The sequence below is a fragment of the Falco cherrug genome, chromosome 7 (assembly GCF_023634085.1).
Source record: "Falco cherrug isolate bFalChe1 chromosome 7, bFalChe1.pri, whole genome shotgun sequence".
Taxonomy (NCBI): domain Eukaryota; kingdom Metazoa; phylum Chordata; class Aves; order Falconiformes; family Falconidae; genus Falco; species Falco cherrug.
The window spans coordinates 1,253,968-1,281,616 of record NC_073703.1 but is presented as its reverse complement, the minus strand read 5'-3'; the positions used below and the strand labels follow the sequence as shown (position 1 = coordinate 1,281,616).

At 48.3% G+C, this 27,649-nt stretch overlaps 1 long non-coding RNA gene across 1 annotated transcript in view; it reads right to left on the bottom strand.

Annotated features, from left to right (window-relative positions):
• The window catches only part of LOC114015401 (uncharacterized), a 75,662-nt gene that overhangs the window by 1,302 nt on the left and 46,711 nt on the right, over nt 1-27,649 (bottom strand). Inside the window, exons 4-8 of the long non-coding RNA XR_003559307.2 lie at nt 26,966-27,102; nt 26,471-26,630; nt 18,100-18,221; nt 6,503-6,579; nt 355-457 (exon numbers count right to left, since the gene is read on the bottom strand). This is a non-coding gene — a long non-coding RNA (uncharacterized LOC114015401). The remainder of the gene's footprint in view (nt 1-354; nt 458-6,502; nt 6,580-18,099; nt 18,222-26,470; nt 26,631-26,965; nt 27,103-27,649) is intronic.

Here is a 27,649-nt window from a genome sequence, read left to right as displayed (position 1 = left end):
CAACAAGATGAGCTCCAGAGACCCACACAACATGTCCCAGCCACTACTGAATCCTCCACATCAGACCTATCCAAAGTAAATCTCCCAAAACGCATATGGGGGACCAGCACCACAAGTTTCACTCTCCAGACCTACGCCTACCATGTCTTGCTGTTTCCCAGTGCTGGTGTAACCGCTAGGAAGCCTCTGCCCCCTGCTCCCTGCAAGGCCTCACGACGCTTCCCCGAGAGCCCTTTGCAGTGCACAGCCCCTCTGCAAGAATTAGCCAAAATTTGCCCCATTCCACTCTGTTCTGGTTTAGCCAAAGAAGAGTTCCTCTATCAGGAGACAGGAGGTGGTACGCTCGGAGCTCACCTCTTACCCTGTTGTCTTGTGAATGCAGCCTTGAGAGGGCTTTTCCCTGGAAGCCTGGCTTGGCCTGGCGAACCCTCGGGCTCCTCTAACTCGGTGGCAGGCTCTGAATGAAAAAAAAGCCAGGGCTGAGGTTCGGGTAGGGAACCATATGTCCTCACGCTAGAGACACTGAAGGAAACAGAAGGTCAGGTGAATTCCCATAAAGAAATTAGCAGGATCGTTAAGGATTAATAAAGACTTCTGCATTTGATAAGTTGTTGTAGTGTTAACTTCCTGCAACAGTTTTTTTTTCTTACCTGTTGTGCATATGACCAAATTCTTTGCAAATCACCTCTGGTACGTTACCTGACATGCTCAGATGACAGCTTGTTTAAGACATGTTCATTCCCTAGTTATTTTCCAATTAGCATGTAGCTGTGGTGTGATGAGTAATCTTGTACAGAGAGAGGGAACCTTAATTTGCCTGCCCTTAAAACAGGTTACTATGATTTCTAATGAGTGTCAAACAATTGCAAATCCTAACCAACCAAAATAAAAGGTAACTGGCTAGTGTCAAATCTAATTTCACTAAACAATGGTATCATTAAATTCTCCTGCTATGGTTGATTTTCAGCTGGCAGTAAGAATGAGTTATATCTGCTACACAGGGATTTCAGATTTCTTCTTCAGTTCTATCTTTGATTTATTTAACAGATTTATTTTGTGGTTTACATTTTAATATTTTTGCCCTTCTGTTAATGATAACAGCTGTCTGAAGATTTGCAGTTCAGCTTCTCAATGGTGAAGAAATTAGGCAAGTGGCATGTGGGTATGCTGTAAGCGTAACTGGCCGCCTTTAAGCAGCTATGCTAACTCTGAAATACGGTGTTCGCTACCCCAGAAGATTGCTCCTGTTGCAGAAATCTCAATCCAAAAGCATCACTTTTCTCCCAGAAATGAACGCTGCTTCAGAAGCTGATTTAAATCAGAAACCAAAATAGAGGAAAAACCACTCTCCTGTTATTTTCACTCTTCCCCTATTCAGAGTCTCGTGTGACAAATCAGCCACTAGTTATAGTACATCTTCCAAAGACTGAACATTTTTTTCACAGAGTGGCAGAAAGAGGAGTGAATGTAATACCGTCACTGGAGTAGCGCAGTCGTCACATCACTCTTAAAAATTGGTAGAAAAGCTGCCGGGGAGCATCGCACATTGCCTGCCGGACAGCTCAGCCGTCTGGCGCCTGACGGGAGCGGGAGGAAGCCAAGGAAGTGCCTTTCTTGCCTGGACTGGCAAGATGTTGCCCAGACGTTGTGTAATGAAGAGTACCTAAACCCAGGAGCCCAGACGAAGGTGAAGTTCGGTAGCTCAGATGACAGGTATGATAAGAGCAGTGTTCACACAGCTACCGGGGCTAGGACACAGCTATGCTTCGGCATTGCTGTGTGCTGTGACAGGGCAGGGGCTAGAAGCATGGCCTCTGCTCCAGCCAGCTCTTCATCAACAAAGAGTGCGGGCACGCCACTGTGTGCGGACACGCAAGGCCAGGAACGCGCTGTTCCCAGCCAGCTCCCCCTCCCTCCACCGCAGCTATCAGGAACAGGGGAGTCCTGACTCACAGACACAAATACAAGCTCTCTCAGATATAACTGCTACAACAGCTACACACAGAATATCTATTTTATATACTATAATAAAACATGGTCAAACAGAATATATAATACTTGATACACTATAACAAAACATGACCACTCCCAGTAATTTTTATCAAACACTGCTGTGCAAATGTTTATGGTGAGAGTGTACTAAGGACTCAACGAACTAAAAATGAAGGAAAAATACCTCCCTGCCATCCTGCTGTGATTCCTCTCAACCCCATACCTCCACACACCTTACGGGGCAAACCTCCCCATCTCACTGAAAAGGCTTCAGCTGGTACCTCCAGTTCTTGGCCGCAGGTGCTGCAACTGCCACGGAGCACCATGGTCCAGTTGAGATCCTAGTGCAGTTCTGAGTCTCCTTACATAATTTAGCAAGATTATACTGCCAAAAAAGCAATTTCTCTGTGAGGAAAGACCAGTAAGTCTTGCCTGATCCCTCTAGCTCTGCATCATCTGCAAATTTAATGATCCTACGTGCTGTGGCGTTGCATAAATCTTTAATAAAAATATTAAAGAGCCCTGGCAGAGGATCTGCTGCTCAGTCACCTCCTCATTGACACTCACCCTTAGCTTCAAGCCATGACTCTGCCTTCTTGCCCATATTTTACCCTTTTCAGTAATAGATTATTTTAGCCTACATTTAGGGAGTTTGTACTACAATCCATCATGCAAAATTTTCTTAAAACCTTCTGGGCACCCAGATAGATGCATACTATCTAGACTGATAGTTATTTCATTAGCATAAGTGATCAAATGAGTCTGACATCATTTACCTGCAATGTATCCATGCATTAAATTTATTCTTTCTAAAAAAAAACATTTGCAAACTAACTGTAAATGAAGATTTCATAGGAACAACGCTCATCTTGAATCTTTGCCTCCTGTTGTTACTTCTGTTGTGATGGATCGCGCCCATTTTTGTGCCACTTTGAGAAGGGGCCAGACTAAAAGAGAGCCAGAGGGTACAGGAACAAGCATAGGGGCAAAAGAATTAACCCTCCAGAGAGGGCTGCTGCAGACAAGGGCACTTGACTCCTTTGACAGAGAGACACAGCACAAGGAATTAAGCCTGGCACGAGACACTCAAAATAGGATTTCATCTGATCTGATTTTCTATGGAACCTGATGAAGCACCTTGGGTAAGAGAGTGAGTGGAGCAGGAGCAGTAATGTCTGTCTTGGCAGCTTCCAACCACAGACAGCATCACTACCTTCTACATCTAATAAATCTACTTCAAAAAAGTCAACTAAAAAAAGCTGTTGCATGGCCAAACTATCCTCACCAAAGGAAGAATGTACTGACATGTAACCTAAATCCTTCCCACCACAATGCAAATCCATTATTTCTCATCCTACCCCAGCCTGACAGGAGAGTCGGGTCCAGTGAAGCTGTTTTCGGAGACCAGGCAGAAAGACCTGTTGTTCTTCCCTCAGGGCAACCGAGAGCTTTCTCTCAAACGGAACGCTGCATTTCCCTCGCTCCACTGTCTGGTTGGGACCTGCACACTGGACAGACATTACAATCACGGTGAGAGATCTTTCTCCAGTGAAACAGGGCTTTGGGGGAATTTGCTAGCTTGGGGTTTTGGGCAGGAAAGATTGCCTTGCAAGAACAAAGCTGAAGTCCAGAGAACTAAAGTCCACCAATGTATTCAGTCAAAACATGCTTTCTTTATTTTTCATGACCACCCTGCCCCAGCCCACAGCTGTCAGCTCCCTGCCTCTTCCAGGTACCTCCTCTCCCGACCTGCAGAGAAGCCCAGGAGGCCTCCTCAGTTACTCTGGGTATGTAAAATGGCTTCTTACAGTTTCTTTACCCACCATGACAGCTTGTAGACACTAATGTCCTTCCATATAGGATTTGCCCACATCTGAATGCAGTTGGCAAACCTCAAGGAGCAGCCAAATCCTGCAAGGACTGGTGCTGACACCCTGCACAGGTGCTGCACTGGGGGCCTGGGGTCCATCCCAGCTCTGCTACTGTCCTCTTGTGCCACCTTTAGGCATGTCACCTTCCCCTCGGGGCCAGCTTCCCCTCCCACCTCCAGTCTGACTTGTATGTTTAAACCCTGAACTCTTCAGAGCAGAGACCAGCTCCTGTATTTCCCAGGATCCACCATGCAAAGCCATCGAAATCCACTTCCCAACTCTTCTTGCTAAAGGAGAGAACTGTCCTTCATTTTCCTGTTGGCTAAACATTCAGTAGAGGTTTTTCACATGGGATTTAAAGACTGCACAGGACACGACTTGGGAACTCCCCGCATAACACCTGTAAGTTAATTTTTGTCTAGGGAAGCACTCTTGCATAGAAGGATGCTTACAAAGGTCCACTCCACAGGCAGGCTACTGGGTAAGCTGCCTGTTACCAGCTGAATAATTAAATTACATTTTTAATTTTGACTGTGCTCTTCAACACAGCGAAGCTATGTGCAACATCCTGCTGAGGGCAAAGTGAGTCGAGTAGTTATTAAATGGTCACAGTTAAAAGGTAGAACAAAGGTCCAGTCATTAAAGCACGCACAGAACACCAAGCCTTTTCCACTATACAGTAATCCTCTGCAACGCTTCCCTACCACTTGGTGTGATAAAATAATATAGCCAGAAATGATATTTTTTTCCTTCTACGTATATTCTCGTTTGGTTTCTCATGGAAAGAAGTTTTCAAGCTCTTACGGGTTTGTCTATTGTGTTTAAAAAGAAATAAAAGTTAACGGTGACAGTCACCAAGGTGTTTCAAGCCTTCTGTGTTGGACCGGTCAATCAAGGGGATAAGATGTGTCCTTGGGGAAGAGCAGGTACCAGTGCAGCTTCATCCTGAGCCAGCCAGGGGCCTCGATTCAGCAAAACCCTCCAGTGTGCAACCAAAGCTGAAACACATACTTAAGCATCATTTACTTAAAAAAGTTTTAAGCACATATTTAAAATAAGCAGAGGCTTTGATAACTTGGGACCTCAGTCATATCTAAGGATCTCTAGGAAATAAAGAGGTACTGCCTATGTTCAAGGTATGTGTCCAAGCACAGGATACACGTCACTCCATGTAAACCCCTCAATTAGCACATAATCTGTAGACTACCAGGAAATCTTAAGTCTTTTCTCAATCAGCACCATCAAAGTCATGACAGTGCTGCAGAAACCATTCTCCTTGAATTATGTGTGATCATTCAAGCTAACCATGTACTGTACAATTAGTAAGAAAAATGAATAAAGTAACTTGCATTTAACAAATAGTACTGCCATTCTGATTGCAACTCAGTATTCAGTCACCATAAAATACATTCTGTATTTTGAGATTTTTTCCAGGCTTTTCAAACATAAAGTCTGATGCCCTTGCAGAGATTTGAGGGTCAGCAGCAACCAGGTAGCTTATCGGGTAGACTGACCTCTGGAGCAGGTTCCTAGCTGGATTAAGCACAGCTGTGCACTACTGTGAATGGAGAAAAACAAACAAAAAAATAATGGGGAAAATGATAGCCTTTCTCTCATTTGACAGAGATCTTGCTTTTCCCTCTTTTTTTTCCTTGCACATTTTCATAGTTTCGTAGACAGGTAATTACATGTCTGATGTAAAGACCAACCTTCATAGTTCATGCTTCAGAGCTGACAGAATTTGGTTGCAGCTTTATCACAGTAATCACAGATTCAGTAGAAATGCAGCTGGGATGCAGCTGGGCCGGAGGGGGAAGAAGAGCTCACTTGACCACCTCTTTGAGGTTTTCAAATGGGAGACCTGGAATCAGACATGGAATTACTGCCCTTACCTTTAGCTTCCTCCTCTAAGCATGGGAGAGAGACCTGAAGTAATGCAGAGCTGGGCTAAGCTCTCACAACATGACAGGGTTGCAAGGCCACCCCAGCTCGCTCTCAGGAGCGGGTTAGCACACCTGAGCAGAACTGCACCCAAGCCAGTCAATCTGTTCTCTCAGAAAGGCTAATTAAGTGGGGTGAACCGAGGCAGTCCTAAACTTGAGGCAGTTTTCTACCAGCCAACTCAGCATCTCAGCTCTGCAGTTCTGGCAGTTCCATTCCGACAGCAGCAATGGCAGAGCCAGCTCAATCTGCCTGTTGTCCCTGCCCAGGCATGCCCCTCATCTCCCACAGAGCCCTACAGCTACCCTCGCTTGGACTGAAAAACTTAAACCAGCTAATGGCTGGTAGCCATGTGGACTAGTGAGCACATGTCATTTGTGGAGGACAGGAGCAAGAAACATCTCTCTGAATTTATGGCATCATAGCCCAATCTTGCAGCTTCCTCTGAAGCATGGGGTGGACTCTGCTGGGGAAGAGAGGTGAGGACGCTGGTGTAGACGGACTACATGGACATTTTCATAAGGACACTGGCCCAGAGGCTCTGCTCCACTGTCACTAGCTGGTCTGGGGAGGCCAGACTCAGCGGAACACTGCCAAAGGCTGCCAAGATCAGGTGTTAAATGAACAAATGAAACAACGAGAGAAATAAGCAGGAGTGAAGTGAACAAACATTTGGTTTAACAGCAGCTTCCACTCACCTGGCACAGGATCTTGTTAAAACATCTTTATCTCGTCACCAGCACTGCTTGGCAACAGCACCATGCCATCCATAGGCCTGTAGGGCAAATCAACCTTTTTGTAAGATGTGAAGAAAAAAGAAAGGGCGGAAACAGCTTTGCTGGTTTTCTAGTAGAGAAAGCTGATCTCCCATGTACAGAACCCAGTGTTAAAGACTGGAGACGAAAAGAGTCCTGAAGTCACCATCAAACATTTCCCTGTCTAACACACGCTTGTTCCTGAGTTCTTCAGTCATTATTTCTACAGGGTTGTGCCTGAAAGCACCTCTTTCTGACACATACGCTCACAGAATGACACGTATCCAAAACTGCTCCTGAGAAGCTCCAGCACTGGAGACTCTCACTCGCCAGCCCAGGAAATTTGCTCCCACTATTACTATTCCTACAACCTTCCTGTGACGATACTGAACATCCCTTGTTGTACATTAAGTCCATTCTTGCCCTCCCATTACCTTGCAAATATGCATAACAGATCTGACCCTCCCTCTCTGCCAGAGCATGACCAGGTGTATCTCCGTTGTCTCTTGCCCCAACGCTGCCAGTTCCTTCAGCCTGCTCCCTGGGCAAGCGTTCTCTAGATTTATGATCACTCTGGTCTGCTGCTCATCTCTCCTCGGTATGTGCCCCTCCTATCTTCCCACTGGGCTTTGCCTACACTCACAATCAGAGATGGTTTTACATATCTTGCAGGTGCAATTTCTATTTCATAGAGGGGGTAAGACATGAAAAGATCTGGTCAATCAGAGATCTGGGAAAAACCCACAAGAGTCGTACCTCTGCTCAAACCACGAGCCTAGACCCACTCAGAGAGTAACAGTCTAAACTACACTTTGGACAAGAAGATAAAATCAGGAGTATCGCAACTAAATTGGGATGTCTGGTCCCTTTAGCCATGTCACAACTGTGCTCTGCTGGTGCTATTGAACTCCCTTAAGCTGCCCTTTAGCAGCACGTCCCTTTCTAAAGCTGCCAGCGCCTTTGTTCTGCTCAAGAATAGCTGCCCGCTCGTGCACACAGAGGCAGGGGAAGGTTGGACACTGTGTGTTGCATTGTACTGTCAGGCTAAATAGAAGCTGATGGGATAATAATTAATTGCAGTCTCCCTGTAATAAAAGACAAGACAAAGCAAGAGATATAAATAAAATCATCAAAGGAACACACAGAATAGGAGCTGTGTCTGCATTTTGTGGGCAATTTACAAGCCAAAGGAAGGTTGGGAATCCAAGGACTGAAAAGCAATAAAAATCTATGGAGCCCTCACAAAATGGTGACAGCATCTCACTGATCTGTCTTGTTACCAGGCAGAGGTATAAATTCACTCAACACCTTTGTTGTTTAAGGAGCTGCAAAGGGAAGAAAAAAAAAAAAAAGGCTTGAAGTGTGAGTGACCCACCGCTCACTCAGACCCGAACAGCAGGGAGGTGCCCTCGGAGAGAACAGAGGAGACAGAATGGACAGAAGGCACCCAGCTCTGCTGTGAGGGCAACAGGCTGCCAGCAAGTGCCGCCAGCCTGAAAATATGGTCTGGAGAGCTCTGGGCAGCCAGGAACGCTTTCATGGAGACGTTTTTAACTGTCTTTGTACCAGGAGGGCTCCTTTCCTTATGGCCCACACAAAAGCAAACCCTGCCCTGACCTATAATTTGCCAAACCCCAGCTGCCTGTCCCTGCTCTCTGGCTGTTGTCATGACCGTCACCTTCCAGCTTGGGGGAAGGAGCGGTGGTGAGGCAGAGGCAGAGCTGGGAGCCCCCTGCGCACCCCAGCCTCCCGAGCAGCTGCGACCTGGGGACACAGCAGGGGACACAGGGGATCCTCCCCTGCTCCCTCTCCACGGGGCTGTGGGAGAGGAAAATGGATATAAATGAGGGGGGGTAGGAAGAGCGGGTGGGAATCAACTCCTATTCAATGCCCAGTTTGCACTCAAGTCAGATAAACAGGTGCCTACTCTCACAGCAACAGCCAGTTACACGGCACACCCCTCTGCGCGGCAGCCTGCCCGGCTCCGGGAGCATCGCATTCAGCTCCCCTCAAGGGCAGAAGAGCTGAAAGAAAATTATCGGGTGCTCTCATGAAGAGACACAGCCCTCAGACATATGGGCCAAACTGCTGCTGGTAGAGGCCGCTTCTCCTGGGAAATGGGCCATTATACATTCAGCTCATCTCCACATCACCATTATCCCACCATAGAGATACAGAGACTTCCCTTATTCATTCCCTATGTGAATGGAGAGGCTAGAAAGAGAGGGAAAGCAATGAGGCACATTCCCTGCCTCTATGGTAAAAAATTTTTCTTTTTAAGTGTATACATCAGGGACAAGCTGGAAGCACAGATCCCAAACCCCAGCCCCATTCTGGGCTTTGTTTTGTGGGTATTTTTTCTCACCCTCTCTTTTCAGAATTCTCCTTTCAGAATTTTCTTCTCTGGTTAAATGAAGCCAAGGCAAAGAAAGAGCAACTAATTAAAATGAACTATTGCACAATATACCCCCCAGAGGCAAACACAACCTTCTTCCCCAAAAGAACAAACAAGCCCTCAGCTAAACAATAACTTCCTTAATGCAGCCGGCAACGTCTTTCTTCCACCTGTTACCTAAACAACGAACAGAGCAACGAAGAGGAAAAAAGTCACCTCCTTTTCCCCACGCCTGCCTTGCCAGAACTTTCCATCTCTGCAGAGCAGCGGTGCCAGCCAGGAAGGGGTCACCTCCTCCCCCCCTTGCAGGGCTCTGCCTCGCACCGGGCAGTGTCTGTCAGCAGGAGCTGGGGGCCTGGGGGTGGTCACCAGGGACAGGGGACCATTACAGATCACTCCCTGCCTTGTGTCTCCTTGCAGACCAGGCTGGTTGGGAAGAAGAAGTGACATGGCCCTAGCTAGCCCGCGGGCAGCAGAGCTCTTGCCAGCCCAGGAGCTCTGGTCTGCCAGGAGGGCTACAACCTGCACCCGTGCTTCTGTGCAGGCCACAGGACCCCTGCGGGGCTGGCTGCCTTTAGGGACAAAGTCTGGGATCTGAAAGGAGGAGCTGGGGCTGTCTGAGCTAAGGGTCAGCTACAGCTCACCCGTCTTCGGGTGATCAGCTCTCCCTGTGCTCCAGCCAGTGGGCGAGGAGAGCCCAGCGTGTGCAGATGGAGCAGCTCTCCCTTCCTAGCGGTGGGGGTGAGCCAAGGATGTGGAGGCGCGATGCTCAGCAGTGCAGTATCCCCCAGCTGGCTCAAGAGAACTGAAAATGGACAAATGTTTCTATCACCAAAAAGGCCCGAGAAGGCTCCTGTCACCCTGCAGGTAACCTGCACTTACTGCTTAAGTTCAGCACATCTCAGGCCACAGAGCCAGAGTGTAGCTAATGCGCTGCATGGGAGAAAGAGACAGTGAGTTAATGTATGCCCTCGACTTCAAGCAAGTTGAGAGCTGCTCCAGAGAGTAGGAGAGATCTGGAAAACACCCAGATGTTTGTGGGGGCTGCTACCAGATCCTCCCTCTAGTTTGCAAGCAAGCCTGCGGGTAGGGAGAAGGGATGTAGGCTCCCAGCCGCTGCCAAGGGAAGGGTGTACTGCAGGGCAAATGAGCAGGGAAACCACAGCTCAGCTGAAGCTGTGCCAGCTCTGGCTGGGACTGCTTCTCATGCCTTGTCACCGTCCCACTCCATGAGACCACCCTTGTGCAGATCTGCCAGCTGGGGTACGCTTCCCATCACCCCCCAGTCCAGTTCGGTCAGGATGAGCTGTCTTTTTCCATAGTCTGAACGTGTACAAACACTCTGTATCTGCCTCCTTGTCCCTCCATGGAAGGGATGGATGTATCAGGATAATATGTGATTACCAGGCGTATGGCTGGTGTTTCACATTTCACATCCACGGTCCCCACAGGTTTCAGAAGACAGCCACAGCCCAGCTCACTCCTCACAAGCACTCCCAATCCAGACCTGTGTCAAACATAACTTAGCCCAGGACATTTTTAGAGGGATTCACCTAGTACTCTTTAGGGCGGTCTTGTAGTGCCAGATTACACAACAGAGCTGCAGGACAAAGGCATCCTGGACCCATAAAGTCACTGGAGATTGCAGCTTGATGAGGAAGGTTGGGACAATCCTTATTTCCTCACCCCAGGAGTCCTCAAGTCTGAGTTCACTCTCTGATACATGAAACGCATCAGGAATCTTGGAAGCGGCGAAGAGCATTTGGCCCAAGTCTCTGGCACCTGACAGCCCCCAAAATGATGTGCAGCCTGCTCTCTGCCCTAGGAGGGTACGGGCCTGCTCCAAGCAGCCCCCCAGCTCTGACACCAGCCATGTGTAGCAGCACTTGGCTAGGAACAGAGCCTCCTCGCCCAAGAGGGACAAGGTCCAAAAGCCTCTTCCGTCCAGTGCACAGTCCTGGTTGTGATCTCTGACCTGAAAATCAACATTCTTCCTAAGGTTAATGCACAAAACCTGGGGCTCACCCGCCAAAACCCCCACTAACCTCATCCTTTCATGCCAGCTACAGTCGACTGGATGGACAGAAGTGCCCACTGAGGCTGGGAGTGTCACGGGGCAACTGTTGTGACCACAGGGCATGCATGGTAAAGCTGACTCCTGCGAAAGATCAGATCCCCAACGTCAGCACATTCAGAATAAAAAGATCCTGTCAGCAGGGCTTCCACACAAATCTGTTCTACTTTGTGCTGTACAGAACAGAAGCACAAACAGTTACTTACCTGAGCTGCAGGAAGAGACCCGACAGCAGAGGGACAGTAACCTTTAGCTGAAATATAGTAACTTAAAAAACCCCAAAATTCTAAAGATGGAACAGATGCTCATCTATCACATCTTCAGCTGGAAGAGATCCCCTTCCTACTAGCAGCCTGGGGTTTTTTTTTTACCTGCATCCAGGCAACAGGGACCATGTTCACTGATACAGTCATTATTACACACACCGCTATGACCTGCTCGAGATAATTCCTGCTCATGGGCAGTGGAGAAGGAAAGCAACGGTATTTGGAACAGCTCCTGTTCAATTGTCTGGAAGGTGATTGAACGCTGTAGTGCTCAGATCCATACTGGCAGTCAGGCAGGAACAGGTCAGAGGTGACAGAGAGGATTGTGCCATGTGAATATAGAGTTTAAAGAGTAATATCTCACTGTGATCCCATGTAAAGCCCCTTGTGCAGTGTGAGCAGTAGGAACAGGTCCGAAGGGAAGCTGTCTGTGCTGTGCTGCCACCCACAGCAGCATCCAGAAAGGAGATGATTTGGTCCCAAGCTTAGAAACTACTCCAGCCTTTGCACAGGAGGAGGGAAAGGGTGCAGGCATCTCCTCTGCCCACCCTGAACATGGATCCCACACTATTGCTCCTTTGATCTCAGCTGCTGACTTGCAGCCTCAGGTGGCTGAGCAGCCAGATGCAAGATAATGCCAGGACCTTGAACTCCTGCATTTATTGTATCTGAACCATCTTGCCTGCCATGCAATTTAGGAAATATGACAAAGATTCAACATGGGTGTGAGCATGCTCACACACAGAACCAAAAGCAGTTCAAGCTTTTTTATCAGTAAGTGATAACACCTGGACTTTGAGTATATATTCAGATTAGTTTAGTAATTAGTAGTCAATATCCTTGGCAACAGGACGTATGAAATGCAAGCAAGAGGCTCTTGTGATCTTCTGTCCTCATGCTCTTGGATCCTGGACTACATGGCACAAGGAACCAAGTGACTACAGCCACGGTAAGTGGCTGCTCCTGTCCCAGGAAGAATGCTGCAGTCCCGTCTTCGTGCTTTGCACTCCAAGATCTGCAGCCTTGTTAGAGGCTTGCTAGGATATTTGGAAGGAGGCACTTGGGTGAGACTCATGGATTTTGCATGAAAACAAAGGTCATGTCAGAGATCCTGTTGGATACGACATACATACACATGGGGGCCCAGCCCACTCTGAAGGCTGGGCAGGTTCTTGAGCCTTGTGAGAAGCTGAAGAATACAAGAACTGGAGGCATTCAAACTGCTTGGGACAACTGCACCGCAGTGACAGGCTTGGGTTGGGCAGATGCTTCCAGCACGTGGTGCTCAAAGACACCAGTTCCCTGCCCCTCAGACTGCAACACACTTGTCTGCACCTGCAGACCCATCCAGGGAAAGAAGAGCCAGAGACAAAGCATACAGGATGGCCGTGATGATCTAATCAAGCTGTACTGCTAATGCTAAGAGGAAAGAAACGCTGTACCCTGTAGTTTATTTCTGCTTTGCTTTACTGTATGTGCCCTAAGAGAAAAACCAGACATCAGCCGCTGTCACTGCTGTAGGATTCTCAGAAAAGAAAACACTCCATCCAGCCAAGTTCCCAGCAGGCTGAGCTCCTGCAGACAAGTGTGCACTGGATCAGGACTGAGCAGGTGTAGTAAAACTCTCCCTCCACTGGAGTTTTTACAGCACCCAAGGAGCTGCAGGCCTTATACTAATGCTCCACTTGACTTTCCAAGCTTTCTCCTTCACTCACGTCCTCTTGTGATTGATGCAGAGCTGAACGCCCCATTCCTACAGCAGCATGCAGAAGGCAAAAAGCCATTTTCTTGAACTTCCCCTTTCAGGTAGATCAGATTTACCTGCTGCAGCCACGAAGCAGCTCAGAGATAGCAACGGCATCCTAACAGGCTGTTCAAGGGCAGGATGGCAGAGAGCTGCTAAGTCCTGAGGGGACTTGTCAGCTTAAACTTTATCTGCTCGAGACCTGCAAGCCCTGAGCTAGTGCTTGCAGAGTGTCATGCTTGCAGAACAGCTCCAGCACTTCTACAGTAGTTTCTCTGTTTTTCACAGGAGTTTTCTTCCTTCACAAAGGTTTTGGTTTACAAGCATCTTCTTTCTTGTGAAGTCTCTGCTGCAGCGCGTCTGTGGTGCTGCTGAGCTGATGTGTGAACACGCCACATCTTCCTGGCCGTGGTCCTGTGAACTGGTTAAGGAAAACAGCCACATGCTCTGAACCCAAGGGAACCTCCAGGGTGGCAGGGTTGGACAAAACTCATCATACCAAGGCCTGGATGCTCCATAAACCTGGTGCATCATGGTGCGACCATGCAGCCACCTGAAACAGAGCTGCGTGGGAGGCACGGGACTGCCATCAAGAACTGTAGGAGCAGAGCTACTTGGTTTGCTCACTAAAAGATTGAAGTTGCACCAACTCTAAGGACCCTACTCCAGGGTCTAGGACAAACCTTTTATCAAGGCCGAACATGAGGATGACGGCCAGGGAGCCATGGCTCCAGCTCAGCAGTGCCGTTCTTCTCTGACTTGATCTTCATCCCTCAGCTGTACTGAAATGAAGTTTGTCCGAGACAAACGCGTATGGCACACAATGTCAGCTTCAGAGCAAGCTGTGAGGAAACAGATTGAGTTCTCTGTGCAAACCAAGACAAAACCATTCCTCGGTGGCTTCTCTTGCGGGACACTTCAAAGGCACCACGCATCCACAGTGCTGCTGCTGCCCTGGGGAAGTAGTCGTTGAATACCCTCCATGAATGAGAAGTAAAAATTAAGCAGTTAAATTTGGCAAGTGCATCACAATAAAGATCCGTGAATGCTCAGCTTCTTATTGAACCTAAGGCGGGCTGTTAATTCGTTATTCACTTCCCAGCCTGGAAGGAAAAGCATGTTATACCCGAGGGCCAGAACTGATGAACAGAGCCATAAATCAAGCAGTTTACAAGACCAGCAATTAGGAAACAAGCCGACAGAAGGGAGAACTCTGTCAGTAATAAAGCAGACACACCACAGGATCTGCTGTGTGCTCAAAGCAACTGGGGACACCCAGTCCTTCTCACACTCCCATCTCTAATTCTTCGAGTCATTTGCTGCCTTTTCCCTCTTCCTTCTACTTCCCTTTATTTCCTCTACCCCCCCTCCAGTTTCTCCTCTGTTCTCTTCCCCCTCTCTTCTGAAAACCCTGTTCTTCCAGAGAATGCAAGAACACACCTGCTGAGCAAATGGATTTACCAGCTGTTAGCGAGGAGCACCAGCAGCCACGGAACGACGGATACGCACAGCCCTGCGAGTGCAGGTGGTGCGGGGGGGAGCGGCACCCTGCTCCCCAGCCGAGGGGCTCCAGCAGTACCTCAGCAGCCCCTTGGTAGGGGGCAGCCCTGTAGGTCCCAGGACAGTGTTGCTGGGGGAGTAAGTGGCAATGGGCAGAGCTGCTCGAGTAAGGAAGGGCTGGGATGACTCTAACCACCTGCCTTCTGCCCTAGTCATCTCCTCCGATCTCTTGTCCAGCACCAGTCAGATCCAGCTCCTTCGACTTTGACAGCAACTCCCAGCACCCTTCCAACACCTCCTGCTTGATTTCTCGTTCCCTCTCCTTAGTCATCACTGCAAATCCTGTCCTTGCCTTCCTTACACACAATGATAGAATCACAGAATCATGATCTCCTGGAGCTGAGTCACCGGGTAGCCAAGCGGGTTTAGACACCCTTGCTGGTCCCAGTTCCATACGCAGCTCAGCACCACGTTGCCCTCATCCAGTCCCTCCCAGGAAGGCAGGCTGTGCCTGGGGCCCCCAACACTCATTTCTAGATGCTGTGTTGCTGTTGCTGCAGGGCTCCGTGCAGCTCAGGACACTGGCAAAGCCACTGTTCTCCGCATACCATGCAGGCACACGCACATGAAATCTGAGTGCAGGACATGGGTATTTAACCAGGCTCTCCCACTCTCTCACGTATTGAGAGAGTATTGAGCTGGAGGGCCAGCTCAGCACACTACCACCTCTCCAGGACACCATATATTTGGGAAATCACAGCCAGCAGTGATATATTTTGTCTACATTAGTCTTTGGCACCCGGTATGTGCATCAGTCTCCCTGCCACAAGAGGAGTATGGCTATTTATGAGCCTTATTTTTCCAAGGTAGGAGAGAGACCAGACACTCCTGCAGTCATCCCAAAATTGAATGGGTCCAGCTATGCCAAGAATTAAGTGTGTGATATTCCAGTGCAGCCTGGAGGAATCTTTTGTAAAGTCCACTCTGTGGAAACACTCCCTATTATCACCTCTCAAACACCTTCACAGCAGCAGAATCCTGGGGTAAAGGCAAAAGAAACAATATCAGCGGAGTTATGGAGCCCCACAGCACATGTTCAGCCTCCAGCACTCCCGCACGTCTCAGCTCACTACACCAACGCTTTCCATGAGGTGGAGTCTTCCAAAGTAACAAAACGACCTCAGCTGCCAAAGCCTTTTCCTTTCGACACTTATCCTCCCTAAAGCCAAGGGTGACTCTTGCACGACACTAGGCATAAGCACACCCTCTGGAAGAGCTGTGAGCTGCCCCTTGTGCAGGCAGGCACAGGCAGAGGTGACCCAGCAAAGGTCCCACCAGCCCCCTGCTGGGGAGGGCATGAGGAATGTGGGTGCCCCGGGGTTCCCAAGCCAAGGCCACATGTCACCAGTGACCACAGCCACTTCCCAGCCAGGCTGCTCTCTGCTCTGGCCCAAGGTGTGGGGCAGCAGGGTGAAGTCAGTTTGCCTTCAGCACATCAGAGGCAGGGCTGACAGTCACTTAAAGGGAGCAAAGTGCTGCCTTTGAATGAGCGTTACTCTAATGCCCTCCAGCTGCCTGCAGTTTTGATCTTGAATGGAGAGGCTAAAGATTTGTCTGGAAGAGTTGCTAGCCCACAACAGGAGGAAACATCTCCTCTAACCTTGAACACTGAGAGGCTAATAATCCGCCTCCCCCAGCGCCAGGGCAGGCAGGCTTTGATGAGCTCTTTGGCAAGTGCTGTAGGAAGAGGCTGCAATAGAAAGTTAACTAATTAGGTCGTTGCAGAGCAAAAGGAAATAAAGTAGAAATTTTTTCTCTGCAATGCAGAGTCCAGAGAAGGAGCAAACAGCCACATTGCTGGAGACCGGCTGCACTCCATGAGGAGCTGGGGAGTGGAATGGGTTTTAAGGTCTTGAGAAAAGCAAATCCCAGACACCAGGCCACAGCACAAAGCAAACTCAGCAGCGGGGGACTCCCTGGGAGAAGACAGGAAACCCTCTTCAAATGAAGGTTTTTCCTACCCAGATCTGGGCAATCCGCTGTGAGCAGTTACATTTTGCTTATCCAAGTTCCCTCCCAGGCCAGCCAGCCACAGCTTGCACAGCCAGCACGGCTGGACAGTTTCTGAACAACCGTGCCTCACCCCAGACATGCTGTTCTGTTTGATGACAGGTGAGATCCCAACTGGCTGCGTGTGTGGCTTGCAGAAGTGTGCCCTCAGGTATCCCAATCCACCATCTTGCAGTCCCCTGAATTCACAGAGCCATGCAAGGGGCACCCACGGCCAGCAGGCCCCTGTCAGAGAGCATCCGTGGAACTATGCTGCTGTTCACCACCTTGGAGCACTGAGCCCCGCAAAGATTTCATAGGTGGTCTTCTACTGCACCGTCAAAAGTTCCTTAGCTGTCCATGTTGTATAGTAAGGAAGAACATGAGAGAACAACAGCTGCTGGGACTTTGCCCTTGGGTTTATTTTTCCAGAAATGACACAGAGGCTTTCCATGGCATCAGGAGGGCTTTTGAGTGGTACTTGATGGAAATTCCAGCCCCTTGGCTCTGCCCCACTCTGGGAAGGTCAGAGCTCTACAATAAGCCATATGTTCAGTCTTGGCTTCCCCTCACAATGCCAAGATGTGTCTGCAAGGAATAAAGCCAGAGGGAAAGTTAACTGATGGCCACTGAAACAGAGCCTCTCCTTGGCTTTCACCCTAATTAACTATCAAGAGGCGGTGCCGGAAGGCCCCTGCATTGCCAATAAAGAATGTGGGGTTGGTAATTAATCAGTGGCCTATCGGGATCCCAGCACCTCTTGCCCACAGCCAAGCTCTATAGATTGATACAAAGGGGATTTAATGGAAACACAGTAGTTTCCCCATTATGGCCTTAAGCAAAATAGAAGTAGTTTTTGAAGGAACCTCATTTACAGTCCTCTCATATGAATGATGCTTGACACCTAACCCTGCAGGTACAGGATTATATTGGAGAGGAACCTGTCTGCAGAATACAGGAATAAGACAGAGAGCCCCTTAAGTAATTTGGTGAGCTATTTATGTTCACCATCCTCCATGCATAAGAAAACAGCAAGAGGAGAAGGAAGACAGAGAAAGGCCTTGCACATCGTTGTACAGCTGACAGCACTCCTGGAGCCTCGGACCTGGCAACTCATACCTCTGCCTAGAAAATGAGACAGCCCCACTAAACCATGACCCAAGCGTCAAGATGGCCTGTTTGGAGAGGGCAGGAAGGGGTTGGGATTGAGCAGGGCACAGGCATCTGGCCAGGGGCTCAGCTAGGATCTAGTCTGAAACCCCTCCAAGAAGCAGCTAGGGCTCCCAAATCACCTCTGATGTAACTAGCTTGAGTAACTAACCAGTGCAGTTATGTCAGTTAATCTTCCTGGTAATCCTAGATTTGCCACATACCCCATGTAATCTTGGCCAGGTAACTTAGCTTCTGTACGTCATTCCATCCTTCCATCCCAGCAGCTGCTCTCCCTTTCAGACAGGACTAGCAGAGGGCAATGGAAGTTTTCTCCTGTCAATGGGAATTAGACTTGGTTACCTTAGTTGTGGGTGATTCTTGCTTTCTGGCTAATAGACAGTTTTGCTGGGCTGGTAACCATGAGGCCAAATACCACAATTCCTTCCTGCAGTAGGAAGCTGGAGATGAAAGATGTCCAAGAGCTGGAACAGAGACAGCAAGCAAAAAATCAGGTGGTCAGGTGGTTCTTTTCACTGCTCATGTAGGGAGCAGTGATAATAGGTGACATCTAAGCACCAAGTTGTCAGGCCCAGGGAAAAGAGGAAGGTCAAAAAGGGCATTAGGAAATCACATCAAGGCAGTCTGAGATATCCTTAAAAGATGCTTAGAAGACAAGACAAGGAACAGCTGCCAGACGTCAAGGGATGATCTTTGTGGCTTGGGATGGAATAAGACTTTTCTAAGGGTACTGAGCGTCTGGCACCACATTATGAATACCCACTCTGCCCACATCCCACACTGTCACAGCACAGACAAAGCAGTCACCTGGCTGAGAACCAGGTATTCCCGGGTACGAGAGTCTGAGCTATCACAGTATCTCACTGGCAGCAGAAAGGAGCTAGAGCACGGGCTGACATACAAAGAGGAAGCCACTTGGACTTAAGTTCTCCCTATGAAGGGAAAAGATGCCCCATACACAGCCAAAAGGTGCCAGAATAACATAAACAATTTCCCTGGACCTTTTTATTCCCTTATTCTAAAAAGTTGAACAGGCCGCTTGCAGGTTATCACCTCCTGGTCTTCCTCCAGCTCTAGCCACTGTTCCTGCAGGCTTCACCCCTCTGTGTCGACTATGTTTATCCTATACAGCAAATATATCAGCATTAAGCCTGTTCCTTTCATCCACCAAATGCTATGCTTTCTTCACTGCTCTTACCCTCCAAGAAGTTCTACAGACCAAATCTTCCCTCTTGGACTCCCAGGCCGGGGTGAGCAAAGCAGTCTGATCAAAAGCTTGACTTAGCAACCAGGGATGCTGCTGCTCCTTCTGCGCAGCCCACTGTATTGCAACCCCTAAATGAGACCCCCTCACAGATGTTGCTGTACATCTTCTGCCCAAACTTTCAGTTGCCTCAACTTCCTAACAAGTTCTCTGGCTCATTAACCTTTCATTTTGCTTCTCTTCATCTCCTCTGTTCAAGCTGGAGCCTTTCCAGCTCCCTCTCCTGGCTTGATTTTCCTCTCCCTTGTCGTCTTGCTCAGAGAGGTCTGCCATGCTTGCTCTTATATGTCTATTGGCAAGTTATAGCATCTTCTTGACACCATCAACTTCATGTTGGCTGCTCTCCCAGGTGGCCTCCATACTGGGAGCTATTGTAACCTCTCCTTTCAAATTCCTGTGATATTCCTTGTCCAAACAATCTCATCTTGAAAGGATCAGGATTTTCCTCTCCAAGAGACATCATTTTCACTCCTCTCAGTAGGCCCTCATTTTTCCACATAAAGCTGTCAGTTCCATGAAAATGTCAACTTAATGCTCAGAAACCATCAAGAAACAGATCAAGTGGTATGAATCATTTGGAAAGAAAAAAAAGAACAGAACAGAAAAATCTATGAATCATCCACACCTTGGATACTGCGTGCACTTGTGGTCCCTTCATCTCAAAAGGGGATATCAGAACTGAAACAGATTCTGAAAAGAGCACAACAGATGGTCAAAGACACAGAGCATAATTAAAAGCACAATTACTGAAGCACAATGAAGTAGGCTCAGACTCATTAGTGTGCAAGAGAAAAGGCTTGCGGGGAAAAAGTAGGGGTGTGAAGTCATTATCAGTCTGAAGGGGGGTTGGTGCTTCACCTTCTCTTCCAAAACAAGAGCTCAGGGCCACTGATGAAGCTAGGAAGAGGTAGACCTACCCTCCCTAAGACCAGGGAGACCATTCTCTCTCTCTGCTCTTGAAGCTGGTCATTGCTTCAAGTGTCTCAGGAACAGAGGACCGACCAGATTCATCTCTGCAATTCCCAGTATTTCATTACTCTCAGTCAAATGTCCTCTCTTTTCTCTTTCATATTAGGAAAAAAGCCCATCCCAATGTTCTCAGAAGCAAGTTGATTATACTAGTGCTGAAGGCCCTTCCTCGCCTTTCCCCATCTGTCATCTCTCATTCATTATGAAGGCATCAGCCCCCATCTTCTATCAGCTCATAGCACCAGTCCACCCACCAGATTTTCAAGGAAGCACTGTCGCACTTTTCTTTATTCATGCTTCTAGAAATGAAAAACACCCACAAAGCTCCCTACTTGTCTTCTTCAAAATCTTCTTTCACTGTGATTCCTACAGCAAGTTTGACAGTGCAGCACCAAGACCTCAGTCAGAATCACTTCACTCTTCTCTGTTCACCTCCACCAGTTTCGCTCTTTGGTAAGGAGCTCTTTGGGGCAAGCCTCCTCCCTCTAGCTTGTACAGTTCCATACCACAAAGCTTTGTTTTGCAGCTCTCATGCTGAGAGTCTGCCACAGGAGCTTCCCCAGCTGCATCACTCATTCATCATCTTCCTCTTTTGCTCCATTTCTTCCTCTGAAGGACCATGGGAGGGACATTCAGCCCCCTTGCTATACAGGTCCCACTCTCTTCCTAGACTGGTTGAGCTGAAGCATAAAGGCCCAGAGGTTCTGCCCTACTGCTCCAAAACTTCCCCATTCCAGCCAGCAGCAGCCTTCAGCCCTGCAGGGGTAACCCACAGGAGCCAGCTATCATCCCCAAGCCAAGGAGACCCCAGCCCAAAATCTGTTTCAGAACATGACTCTGCTTCTACTCAGAAGTGTAAAACATAGGCGAACACACCACCAAAGCAACTCTGCTACCCAACCGGGGTCACTGCTTTCTAGTCTCCTTCCCTTCACTGTCCTGCTCCAGGCTCTGCAGCTACAGCAGAAGCCCCTGCTTGGCTCCCATAGTCTCCTCTTCCTTCCACCGCCTGGGCCAGGGGATCCAACGGGCCAGGCTGGCCCCAAGTCCTCTCTGCCAGTAACAGAACAGTCACCCTGGGTACACACTGCGATGTCCTGTCTGTACTTGCAAGTCCATGAAGAGGCTGGAGGAGCTTTAAGAGCACAGGGGAAACCCAGCAGGTATTAAGCTAGTGATAAACGCGCTTTGCAAGCAGAGAAAAGGCAAAGATTTTGAAAAAGATTTCACACTCAGCTACTGAGCACTCAGCTCCAGGAAAACCCAGGGACAGGGATGCAGAGTGGCAGAAGAATCCCTGTGCTTGAAGACAGATGAAAGCTGACTGGGTGATGCCCTGACCAACTGGACCTCACTTCGAAACCAGCTGTGCTTTGAGCAGGGACCTGAACTGAGACCCAACATTACCCTCTGGCTATAGGACTATACATCCCTGAAACAACAGGCACAGTCGATTGCACAGCTTACAGCAGGGCTCTTCTGACCAGGCATGCAGCATGCAACGGAGCACAGCTCTCCTCGGCTCACTGGCAGAACATACCCATGCAACAGGAGTACCTGGCTCAGTCCCTAAGCTGGTTGCCCTTTAGATATAGGAGGATGGCTCCTGTCTCGACCACATTCCCACAGTCTTGCCAATAAGCCAGGAGAGGGTGCCCCTGGAAAAAATCTAAAGGAAAATTGAAGTGCTGGAGTGAAATTCTGATTGATTTGCATTTGAATTTTAGTAAAAAAGCACTTACATCAATGTCTGGCTCGAAAATAACCCTTCCAGGTCTGAAAGTAGTTCATAAGAGCCTTGCTAAAGCACAGTTCTTGGCAGTGGGTGGTGTCTGTGGGAGAAACACCAGTTCCCACTGACAAATACTGAGAGGATGAGAAATATCCCTCCTTCGCTCACAGAGACACCTCAGGATTGGCATCCTGTAAGGAGGGATTTTACATCCTCATCTGGAGATCATAATGGAAAACAAGGGTTTCAGAAAGCCCCTTTATAACCCAGAACATCAGAGTAAGTAAATGTGTAACATCTCAGATGTTTTGCTGAAGATGAGGTGCCATAGGCTTTTGATGGGATTCCAATTAATTCCACTACACATAGAAATCTGGCTTTAACTCTTCTTGTGCTCTTAGCTTTAAGACCTTTTACTTCCAAGCAGACTGTTATGAAGACTTTCCACCAAACGGCTAAATGCAGCAGTTGACGGTACTCATTTTGGCCAAGACTTTCCTTGGCCCTTTCTCCCTTGCTGCCAAGCTTGGCTCTCCCTGACAGTGCAGCATGTGGAGAAGGAGGACTAAGCTGCAAGGATATGGGTTGAAGAATGTTGGGTTTTGTTAACGGCAAATGTTTTCAGGGACCCCTTCTGAATGGAGGTCACTCGAATTTGCTTGGAGCTTTCTAGCCCCGCACCCTCAGTGTGGTGGAGAACAGTCCTGCCAGCAGGGAACTCAGACCTGAAGTCCTTGTTCAGGGTTATGTATTTCAGGACTGGCAGGAAAGTAGGGAGGAGCAGAGAGACACAATGGGAAACATCAGAGAGTTCCCTTGGAATAATCCCTTCCATGGAGAGGGGTTCAAGCAGCTATGGGCTCTTCCCAACCATACCTTCCAGATCCCCAGGATCAGTCAGAAAGGGGCTGAGTTGTAATTTCCACAGCCTGTCTCTGGAAACTACACCCATTAACACTTGAACAGAGAAGGGTTCAGCACTGGATATACCCTTGTTTTCCACATATGTAATAAACAGGCACACTTGCAGTCCAGAGAACCCCCCACTGCACTGTTCAGAGCTGGCTAGTATCTTTTTAAATAATCAGTGAGTCCTCTAACAATACTGCTTGCATTCTGTGTTCCTGAAAGCAGCCCGCTAGAAGTGCTTATGTGCTATTAGACTCTGTGTGATGATTATAGATGATCAAGATAATTATTTTGGGTCCTGATTGCCTCTGTTTTCTTCATTCTCAATCTTGGAGTTATCACTACGATATGGGCGGAAAAGTGTGAGGATACAGACTTCCTCCTGAAGGAAGAGCAAACCTTCAGGGAAACGAAACACCCGAAGCACAAAGCTGCAGCTGTGACAGACTCCTGCCTCTTGAAACATGGAGTCTTTAAGATGCACCTGAACACTCTGCAAAACCAAGGTCAGAGAGCAATGGGAAGTGGGCTGCATTATCCAGCTGTAAAACTGGCAGACAGGAAAGCATTAGTGATGAACCAGGGTGACTGACTTCCGTGCAAAGCAGTGCTGTCATGCAGATATCACAGAACTCAAGATTTTAGGAAGCTGAATAAAATCAAGTCTTCTAAAGCAGCAAAACAGGCCATTAGACCTGCCAGTACCATGTGTGAGGCTGGGGGTGGGGGAACCCTTCCCCACACCCACCAGGAGTTGACTGCCTTCCAATTAAAAGGAGCAGCAGATGCCTCAGGTTGGGATCCAGAACACAGAACTCTTGACCTTTGTTTTAAAACACTTACCAATTCCTTATCCAGACAAGTGCAGTTGCTTGCCAGCCATGCGAATAAACAGAAAACGCTAACCCCTATGGGGAGGGTGCTATTGTCCCTCACAGAGGATGGGCAAGGCCACTGAAAGTCTCCAGCCTCACCCAGTCTTTCCCTTCACCTTGGCCACAGTAAGGTCCTTTCCTCCTTCCTATCTCCCTTTCTGATATCTCCAGTCAAGAGCTCACTCCCATAATCACCCTCACTTCCCTCTGCTGCCCGCTCACTGCCTGCCTCTCCTCCCCATGATGCTGGGTTCTCTCCCATCATGATCTCCTTGCACAATCTCAGTACTGGGGGACTCTGCTGGCTGGGAGAACAAGCATCCAGTCCCACAAATACGACATGAGACTCTCACGTTGGACTCCCACTGAGACAGAACACACCAGCAGCACCGTGCAGGAAGGCTCTGGAGCTGCACAGCCAGACCGGGGTTCTGGGAGACCCCCAGTGTGCTGAGCAGCCACACTCAAACATGGGCCCATGGAGTGGGTGAGAGACAGCAAGCATGCGCTGTGACACCTGGTAGGGACCTGCCCGGGAGAAATAACTGATGGAAGGCCCACTCCCTGTCTTCTGTCACCTTCCCTCTACTGTCATACTGTCCTGTTTGTAGCCCTGGGCTGTGAACTCCCTTTTACATGGTCACTACCACGTCCTGAGCGAGATGAACTGGGCAGGGTGTGGACAGCCTGCACAGCACCATAAACTATCCTGTCAGGGCCGGAGGAAGGGGTGTCCTGGGAGAGGGCTGAGAGGCAGAAGGCACAGTGGGGCTGGCAGAGCTGAGATTCACCGTGCAGCCCTGTCTCCCTCCCCACTAACCCCATCACAACCTGGCTCCTCAGAGACAGCCACTGCCTGGGATGGAGCAATCTAGAAAACAACCAGTTCTTTAAGTTTTATTATTAAATAAATTCATCAATCCAGCTATCACAAGGCCCTGAAGCCGAAGTGGCCAAACAAAGGATAGGAGAAGCCAGAAAAGCTTCAGTGAGAACAGGTAACAAGAAACGTGTTTACCACAGAAGAGGGACAAGGCTTCTAATACAAGCAGGCTGCTGCACCACAAACATTCCCTATGGCCTGGTATGGCTGTACAGAGATATTTACACGTACAGGCAGGGAGACGCCGATCCCTGGCTGGTAAACAATTGACTTTTATTCTCTATAGACCAGCAAAGCCAAGATTTTAGTAAACACGCAAACCCAAAAATGTGCCTGTGGATTGGGTAGAGCAGAGCCTGTGCTCTCCCTGCCAAACAACAAAGCCGTTCTCCTGTGGGTGGTTTCATGGTGAGGTTTCTGTGGGGAGGAAGTGATTCTAGTGGTCAAGGCAGAGAACGGGGGTTCAGGAGACCTGGATCCTATCCCTGGCTTCAGAAATCAGGAAAGCTCTGATTGTGGTGAATGTGCAGGGGACTCCAGCGTTCTGTTCATCTCTCCTTGTTCGGGTGCAAATTGTTCCCCTGAGGAACAGCACAGAGACACAGACTTCTCCTCCATCTGATAACACTTACTGACCTTGCAGGGTTATTGCTGCGTTTGTGTGATTGATGCCTGAAAGGCTGTCAGAGCTCTTCAGATGAAAATCTCTCTGGAAAGTATTGGAAGGCATGCACATGCAAGTGCAGACACGTGAGAGAGACATGCAACGCACACAGGCTCTGCTTCCCTCCATGCTTGCAAACCTCCACCCAGACTTGCTGGTTCCGCTACTCATGCATTTCAAAAAGCAGCCAACACCACAGCTTAACTGATGTCTTTACAAGCACCCAACCCACTGCTCTGGTTGCCCAGGCTGAGCCCCACGGAGCTGCATTTTACTCACAAATCAGGCCAATGTGAAGCCAGACCAAAGCCCATGGCAGATACAGTCCAGCCCTACTCAGTTCTGGCGGGCTGGCACCAGTGACCTCCCCTGGCCCTTTGCATTGTTCTCTCTTCATTTCATCCTAGATGTCATTAACATGCTGTTTACCCCCTCTTTCAGCTCATTAATGAAGACACTAAAGAATATTGGACCTAACCCTGATCCCTGTGGCATGCCATTAGATAAACACCTCCTTGAAAAGTTCCCAGCAACCTCTTGTGTATGAAGGACTGTTGTCTTGGGATGTGCATAGCCATTAGAGCTAATGACCTCACCTGTCACAGTTCATTTGCAGTGAAACCCATGGGGAGAACCCACCAACTGCACCAACAGTTTTTAAAGAAAGAAAAAAAAAGAAAGCAGGAAGGAATGTCACACTGTCACAGGATGGCTCTGTGTTTAGTGGGCATGCTGGGGTTTTCTGTTTACAATGTTTTACCCAACTTTTTTTCGGTTTTACTTCCTGTCTTGAATTGATCTCGATGCTGTTAACTTTCCTCAATGTTCCCTTACCTTGTTGGCTGCATTTCAGAAATAGGTGGCATCAGTCAATCAAAGTGGACCAGTTTAAAATGTTGTAAGATACTTCCCTCAAGTGGAGGGAATAAAAATCACTCAACTGTGTGTCACAGGCTCTGAGTGTACCTCAGGTAGCTGGAAGATAGAGATGGACACCTACATGAGGTAGAATGTACCAACCTGCTGAAAGGTCTTAGGAGCATAGAAAAATTACCAGTGATACTGCAAAATAAACTTTCCCACTCTACAAATGTCAGGGCACACAAGCCACCCTTGGTATCAGATACCAAAGGGGCACATGCTCCAACAGCCTGTTGAGTCACTACATGGAAAACTAATGTATATCCATGACCAGGTTTGAATGCAAGCTGAGGCGAATGACAGGTGTTCCCACATGGTATTTCAGCAGAAATGGAAGAGGCTGCTCAGAAGCAGCTTGAGGGATGAAATACCTGAGTCCTGTAGAACAAGGCTTTCATGCCTACAGCAGAGCTGCAAGGGATAGACAAGAATGGAGAGAACCAGATATAGATTGCAGTGTGTTGGTAGAGCTGGTGTGGGTGGTATCTGTACTCACCTTGAGGGTGATGTTTGATCTCATGATCACTGTTTTCCTCAAAGCAGACAATGAAATATGAACAAAGAATTCCAATTTCACTGTAGTTTTAACTGTTACGGAGACAGCAGCTCAGCTCCAATCTCTTCCGTATACACTGAACAGGAGAACATTTCATCTCCTGCAAATGAAAAGAGATAAGAGGGGCTTAGCACAAGGCAGGATTTGTCTCTGTAGCTGTTTAGTCCAACAAAGGGACACACAAACCGTTCATTACTGAAAATGCCATCAAGGCAGATGCCTGCAATTACTTCTGTTAAATAATTTCTTTCATGAAGTGTAAAATATATAATTAATAAACTTGCCCCCTCATTTTAGTTAAGTTTCAATGCAAAGACCTTATTACTGAAATAAATCTTTCTAGCAGTGCATGTCAACAGAAGAGAGGAAGGTGCACGCCTCTCTGTGTGTGATAATTTCCTTATGGGAAACTGAATTATTGGGAGGAATAATCACCTCCCTTCATGGCTAAGACTGTAGAGACACCCCACTCTGAGACCAGGAAGCAGGCAAGAATTCGCCTTGGCTGGCAAAGATGACTTGATCTGAAAGCAGTCATCAGGCACATGCAAGCTCTTCTTTCACTGGCAAGTCTGGAGAAACAAAAAATAAATTTCATTTTTTGATTCACAGTCCTTTAAAGTTCATTCTGACTATAAAGCTGCTCAGAAAGACCTCGGTGGTTAGGCTGATTCTTTTATAAGCCACATGTTCATCCACCTCACAACACTGTGCTAGAACTGCTTGATTTGCTTTCCATGTACATCAGAACTGTTTTGATTTGGGGACATTTGGTGACGGCTGTTAAAACCACACTGATTAGAAAACCTTCAAAAATGTTGCTGAAATTTGACTCTGAGCATAAAATTCCCCTTAGATTTTGTCTCCACTTGTAATCATTACCTCAAGTCAGTTGATTGCCAGTTCAACCAGGGGTAATTAAAATATTTCCAAAGGCTGTTCTGGGCAACACTTTTTGCCTTGCTGCAGGCTACAAATGTTTGTGGTTCGCCTTAGGCTGATGTTCGTACCTGCCTGAGCTGGCATAGGCAGCAATGCATGCCACACGAGGAGGAACGCCTGCTCCATCACCACTCGCCCCGCCTGGGGAAGGTGGCAGAGGGACTGAGAGAGAGCAGT